At 38.2% G+C, this 7,313-nt stretch overlaps 1 protein-coding gene across 1 annotated transcript in view; it reads right to left on the minus strand.

Annotated features, from left to right (window-relative positions):
- The window catches only part of LOC108971086 (serine-rich adhesin for platelets), a 114,381-nt gene extending 109,388 nt beyond the window's left edge, over positions 1–4,993 (minus strand). The window contains exon 1 of the mRNA XM_018936914.1: positions 4,978–4,993. The gene's annotated coding sequence lies outside the window, so the exon portion shown is untranslated. The remainder of the gene's footprint in view (positions 1–4,977) is intronic.
- Between the last annotated feature and the right edge of the window lie 2,320 nt (positions 4,994–7,313).

Genomic DNA, 7,313 nt, shown 5'->3' on the forward strand with positions numbered 1-7,313 from the left:
TTTTTGCTCAGCGAATGAAATAAATCCAATTAAATAAAATAAAAACGACAAYAATACATTAGCATATCTCTAGACATCTTTATATCTCTATCAAATKGAATAGCTACGCTGCAACGAATACATTCTCCGCACTCGTCTTATGGCAGCCGATTAGTCATCGCCAAGCGACTAAAAGCAACGTATAAATCAACAGCGAATGATTAAAAATAAAATTTGTGAATATATGCACCGAAAAAAGAMATACTAAAAAAGAAGGCAAGTTGCATCAGCGTTCGGGCAAACAACTGGTTCGGCGACAACTTGTGCAACAACTTGTRCGATTGCGGTTACAAATGCGGAAAATTGTTTATTCATGCCACACGACCAAGATGACGGCGATGCGACGCGGCAGCCAAAGTCCGAAATGACTCGATTACCACATTTTGTGACGACGGACGGACATATGGATAAATGAATGGATCGCCGCACAGGCGGACGAGTGTACGGACGAAAAAGAGGCGGCTAAGTTTGGCACTTTGGCGCTTGCTGGCAGCTTAACTGGTTGGCTTTTTGGCTTGCCGGTTGACTAGTTGGCTTTGTGCGGCTGACACATTGTCCGCGATATGCGCGAAACACAAAAACACCAATAAATAAATAAAAATACAATCGAATTAAAAAAAAAAAAACAGAAACAAAAAAGATGAATTTTCGAGACGGATGCACGTAGATAAATAAATGTGAAAGAGTAGCTACAACAATTCTGCCAATTTATGGCAAATGACACTTTAAAAAGCATTTCAATTTTATTWCACCAACCAAATAAAAGACCGGTAAACAGCAGCGGAAACGCTTAAAAATTTATGAATAAAAATGAGCAAATAAATAAATTGTAAAAAATAATTAAAATAGGCTAAAAAAGAAATCTATATGACACGAACGATGCAGTCAAAATGACATATCACAAACGCACAACCAAGTAAAAAAGTAAGATTCATTGATCGTTTGGTCGAACCTTGGTAGAAACGAACTGCAAACTATACATATTCTCAAAACTTAAAGGAATCAGGCATAGATCCCTCATTACCAGCTTGAATTTAGTGAGCGATTTAGAAAGCGAGTGTTTTCAACCACTGATTTCAGCCGACGACTTTTACAGCGCCTATACACAAGTAGCCACTCAAGAGAAAAGTTATAGATCACTTGTTCCTTTGCAACAATACTACAAGAGTGTTAGAAATTAGTGATTTTACGGTAGCAAAGATCAAGATATGCGAAAGTTGTCAACATATTGCACCGCTCAGACGTAGAACTTTCAGAAAGCGATGTCTTCAATCAGGGAACAGCTGGAAAATCACATTGGGGTTTACATTTACTGAGATGGGTGACGAAAAAAGACAACAGTAGACAACAAGAACTACAAATACTACCGCGTCCAACTAGAATAAAGCTCTCAACTCTGGTATGGAATTTAGAAAATAATATTTCGGGTCGCAAAGTTCGTAAAAGATAGGAAAAGATTATATTACAATTATAAAAAAAAAATGGTAAGACATTAGTCACAATTTCAAATTTCTTAATTTATTCTTCAAAATCTATGTCATTCCCCTCAAAGTAATCAATCTTGGTCATAATACACTTGTGTCAACGTTTCTTCCAAATCTCGAAACAGTTGTTAAACTYAATTTCCCRAATAACCTCCWATACGCGTTCGATTCTCGTTTAATGTCTTCAACTGACTCAAAACGGTTTCCATGGAGCGTTTGTTTGAGTTTTCTGAATAGAAAGAAGTCACATGGTTGAGGCACGATATTGGTTGGAAATTTGGCGGAAAACTCACGAAGAGTCAATGCAGTATGCAACGGTGTATTATCGTCATTTAAAAACCAATATTGTCGGCGGCGACGACGTATAAGACCTTGGTATTCCTTTTTGACAGTTTGACCTTTCGGTAGGAATTCGGAATGCACCACACCTCGTTAGTCGAAGAAAACTCTCAACATGGCCTTGATTTTTGACCGGTTTTCACGTGGTTTTCTCGGCTTCAGCTCATCTTCGCCACAATATTCTGCCAATTGATCGCCTGTTTCCGTGTCATAAACATAGATCCAAGACTCATCGCCAGTAATAACACGTTTCGTGGCATCCTGGTAGTCAGAAAGCATTATTTGACCGACGTTAACGCGACGCTGTTTCCGAAAAAAAATTTAGTGATTTTGGAACCAATCGTGCTTTCACATTTCTTAGGAACAAACTATCTTTAATCTTTATCAAAATGGTTTTCACTGCTTCTGCCGATCTTCCAACGATGCCAGTAAAATCTCGAACTGTTTATCGTCAATTCTCAAGTACGTGGTTTGATGTCAAGGCATWCTCGACTCTTTGAATAATTTTTATCAAAGAAAAACCATTCTTCCGAGTAACAATTATCACCGAAGGCCTTTCTAACATTCTGAAATTTTCTGCACTTTATGTTCTTAAGAAAGACAAGCTTGCGCTACACACTAACGATTATTTTAAAGTGACATTTGGCACAGATGAAGTCTTACTATTTGAACACAGCAGTACGTTCTACTGACTTGAACCATAGTGAAGCCCTCGTACCTGGAAAGAAATGTAAGAGCGCCGTGGAACCTTTTAATATGAGAAACTGAAACTCGAGACCTTTTTGAGCAGTATGACGTCCGTTTCCAGAAAAAATTTTACAGCCGAGAGCTTTTCGTTTTATGTATGTATCTTAACCAGATATCAACATTTCTTTACGCGTCTTTTGGTACCTAAAATAAAGCCATTTTTTACGTATTTTCTCATGTTTATATGCGGATAGACGGACAAACAGCAGAAATGGCTGAACCCCTCTYTTCCTTCAAAATTATATAACCCAGTATACTATATAATATTGAACTACATTATAGAAAAACCACAATGCAATCATTCAACATCCGCCAATTAAACGCAGCTGAGTAGAAATTACAAAAAATAAATACACAAGCGCTGCTTTGTAAGCCAAAGTCAGTTATGCGTGAASAGGCAAATGCGTTTACAACGTTGACGCATGACAACGCCCTCGCTGACTGCCGTGACGCTTGATTGCTTGCGCATGCGCAGCCATGGACTTGAAAATATAAACGCACAAGGCAATTAAAAAATACTCCAGCAGTCGCCTTCACAAAAATGGACTGTGAATTATGCGCGAATGTGCGTTGAAATGTGGCGTCAATGYCRACGCTAGCCGGCAGCCGGGGGATTGACAGAAAGACCACTAACCGTAAGTCAACAGTCAGCGACTGCGCGTCTCACTCAAATTTATATACGCGCGGACAACGTCTCGTCTCGCCACTAATCGATGTGGGCCAGTCATTACGCCTCGATCCGGTTTGGAGCAGATTTGTTGCCTTGTTGACCATCTTGCGAGTGCAGTGTCGCATTCGAATGCATTCGTAACGGTGTTTATCTCTTTCGACTTTGCCTTGCAATTATCGAGGTATGTGCTTGGCTACGCCAATTGACATTACTGAAGCGTTTGATTTTATTTATTTTTTATTTATTTTATTTTTTTTTTTTTGCGCGGTGCACATTTGCTCAATGAGTTGTCTCCTGTTCGCACTTTAGCGACGATTATGCATTTTTTTTTTTTTGTTTGCTTTATTTAATTGTTCGCCTTGTTAGTTTCATACTAAATAACTTCGCACATTTTTGTTTCGTTGAGTTATTAGCGGCACTTTTGTATTTTATTTAGCAGCTATGTTAACTCAATTTGCTTTGTCACCTGCGTATTACATCTCCCGTGTCCAACAACAATAAAGTTGAAGTTTTTAAGCTTTTTTCTGTTTGAGTTTTGAACTGATCTGGTAGACCTTAAAGGTCATGCGTGATCTCTGGGTTTCAAACAGACCTTAGTTTTAGAAAACCTCCCAGACAAGGATCTTGTATACCTTGACAAGGTCTCATCAGTTCCAGTGTATAGTTCAGGGATCTATGAAGTAAAATGAGTGCCTTATAAGTATCAAGCTTTTGAACCTTTTACATTTTGAGCCTCGAACTGTTCTAGTAGATCATGGTTTCAAAAGACTTCCYAGATAAAGATCGTAGATCCATCCATCTACAAGTTCTTAAGTGCTCAGGAGAATAGTTGATAGAACGATRAAGTTAAATGATTCTCTTGTAAAGATCAAGCTTTTGCACGTTTTACTTCTTTGATTCTCGAACTAATCTGGTAAATCTTMGTTTCAGATTATCTCTCAAATAAATATCGTGTACTCATCTACTAAGTCTCAGGTGTTCTCGAGAATAGCTCATGGAACCCTGAAGTAAAATGAGTCCCTTATAAAGATCAAGACTTTAAACTTAATACTTATTTGGGCTTTGAACAGATCTAGTAGATCTTAGATTCCGTTAACCGCTCTACTAGGTCTCAGACCTTCTCGAGAATAGTTCATCGGCCCTTGAACTAAGTTAAAATGCTAATAGAGCACCAAATATTTGAAGGCCTTTAACCAGAAGAAGAGTAGACTATAAAGCATCTACGCTTAATTATATTTCGGAGGTTGTMCAGGTAAACTTTTGATACTAATGAACTTCATTAGAAGCACGTAGTGGTTCAGAGAGAAGACAATAGAGTGAGGAATTGTTTTGAGAAGCACGTAGTGGTTCAAAGAGAAAACAATAGAGTAAGGAATTGTTTTTACAGTGGTTTCACACTGGATCTTCTAAAGCCAATCCACCTAACTACCTACCTAACCCCACTGACTACTTCTAAACTTAATAAAAATAAGACTGAAAACGAGGGCATGAGGTTTGATATTCAAGACTTTGATATTTTATGGTACMCGAGATCCCACTTTGAAGCTTCGTTTAAAAATTAAAATAGTGGAATACATTCTTCATAATGCTGAGAAGTTTTCGTTGATATTGTACCGGCTGAGTAATTTTAAGGAATTCCGTCGACCTGACAGTCTTTGACTAGATAATAATAATTCCTGTCACGGCAGGAGGTTCTACCTTAAGAACGGAGAAGTTTTCAATTTCTTCATAGAATAACATCGAAATATGCTCTCAGAAAAGTGCTCAAGTAACTGTAATAAAGCCGTCCACWTAGCAGAGTTTTTTAGATGATCGATACTGTAGAAGATTCGCATAGATTCCGCTGCTTRTTTGCTGTTTCATTAAAGTCTCATTAGTACAGCGACACTGGCTAGATCATGTTGTCCGAATGGCGAAAAACACTCCAATTCTGAGAGTATTCAACACAGTACCCGCCGAGGGAAGCAGAGGAAGACCTCCACTCCGTTGGAAAGACCAGGTGGTGAAGGACCTGAGTACACTTGGAATCTCCAATTGGTGCCAGACAGCGCTAAGGAAGAACGACTGGTATCTACGACAATAAAAATSAAGAAGAAATGAAAAATGAAATAAGAAATATCCGTGTTCTGGATACTACTTACTTTTAAGATKTTGTTTACCAGACAGAATTTTCGATAATTTCGGCAAACAAAAAACCGCATTTTGCAAATCCTACAGTATTTTAGTTAAAAAAAAATTTTAATCTGCGGTTATTTACAAAAAACTGTTTTTAGAAAAGCAAAATTAATCAAGTTGTAGCACATAACTACTATCATTTATTTTAGCTAATCTTCCATTTTTCAACTTGTATTAATAATCTTTATTAACCACATTTTTCTTACACTTTCAGTGATTGAAAATCGAGCCGCCAGTGAGCGGTCCAACCACCTAGACGACCCCCAGGGCACTTGAATACCACGCACATGTGGTTTGGAATGGCACCAAGTGAAGTATTCGAAAACTATGTATATAAACATGTGTGTGTGTGTCATAGAACACCAGCAAAGTACCACGAAAACTGCCATGTGTGGCAAGCACGATCTACACGTCGGCTTAACCGAATATCAATAAAACAGCGACAGCCGCCACCAAGCAGCAAACAAACACCAACAGCAACGAAAGCRCTGAGATCAAGTGTATGGCACTTCAGTTAGAATGCAAAAACAAAAAACAGAATGATGAGGGGGAAAACAAGATTTGAAAGCAAAAAATTGATTATCGAAGATTAAAAACGAATGAAAAGTTAAAAATCATTAAAATTCGATATTAAGCAAAGGCAGCAATAAAAATTAAAGAAGAAAGTAAAATGTGAGTTCAGAATTGTTGAAGGAAGAAAGCAGTAATAAGGCAAAGAATAAAGCACTACAAACACACACATATATAAAATACATAATACATGCATATTACTGTACAAATGGAAATGTAAATTTCTATTATTGTTTTTGAGATGCGGTGAAGCATTTCACCTGTCTCTTACACACATCTAGATGTGTATAGCATATTACTGTACAAATGGAAATGTAAATTTCTATTATTGTTTTTGAGATGCGGTGAAGCATTTCACAGCACAACAACAAAAAGCAACAAAAACAGCGCGGAACAGTTAGAGCTGTGRCCAGAGACAATGGTGATGCTTTAAGGCTTAAAATATACGCCRAACATCAATAATACTGGCGGTCCGGCAGCGCCACGACCAAGAGCTGGTGGAGTTTGGCAGCGCTGAAGCGTCTATTCATACATATGTATGATTATAGATATATAGCTATATACGYAAACACATGCTTACCGCAAACACGAGCGCCATAATTTTCAACTCGAAAATTGCTTTGTTTTATTTTTTTAATTTTATTGCCTAYAGACTTTCTTTTATTACTCATTTACTGGCCCGGGCTTCTTTCTGCTTTTTCTCTGCCACTTCTACGTGCCATTTGACCGCAACGTGTGCAGATGCGGAGCAAAGAGCGTTAAACTATATAACCATATGTGTGTATTTGTGTGTGTGCGTGTGTGTTTGCCGTAGTAATGAGGAACCGCAAAGTCAGTTGGTTGGTTGGCTGGTCGGCTGGTCGGTCAGTCGCGGTTGGCCAGCTAACTGAGTAACCTCTGAACCGGTGTAGGCATGCAAATAACAGCGGGACMACATACGCGTGTAAATGCAGGCAAGAAAGCCATATAACATAAGCGTAGCATGTGGTTACTGTGWTTGCCCTGCGTGCGCATGCGCAGTTTATTGAATTTTTTCCCGATTTATGCTTTAGTTTTCTAAATCTCATTACTCTAGTTGTGGTTATGGTGTGGTTACTAACATTGTTTCAGGTAGCTCCACCACGGAAGAAACTGGCGATCCAAATAACTGTGATGAGATCCACACCTGTAAAAAAATTAATATTTTCAGCAAATCTGACAACAAAGCTGCCAGAAACCATTTAATTTTCGACTTCTTGTACCTTTKTAGAATTCTTTTACAAGTAAAATACATAGGGAAGTTTGAAACT

This window comes from Bactrocera latifrons, unplaced genomic scaffold (assembly GCF_001853355.1).
Source record: "Bactrocera latifrons isolate USDA-ARS-PBARC rearing strain unplaced genomic scaffold, ASM185335v1 scaffold_320, whole genome shotgun sequence".
Lineage (NCBI taxonomy): Eukaryota > Metazoa > Arthropoda > Insecta > Diptera > Tephritidae > Bactrocera > Bactrocera latifrons.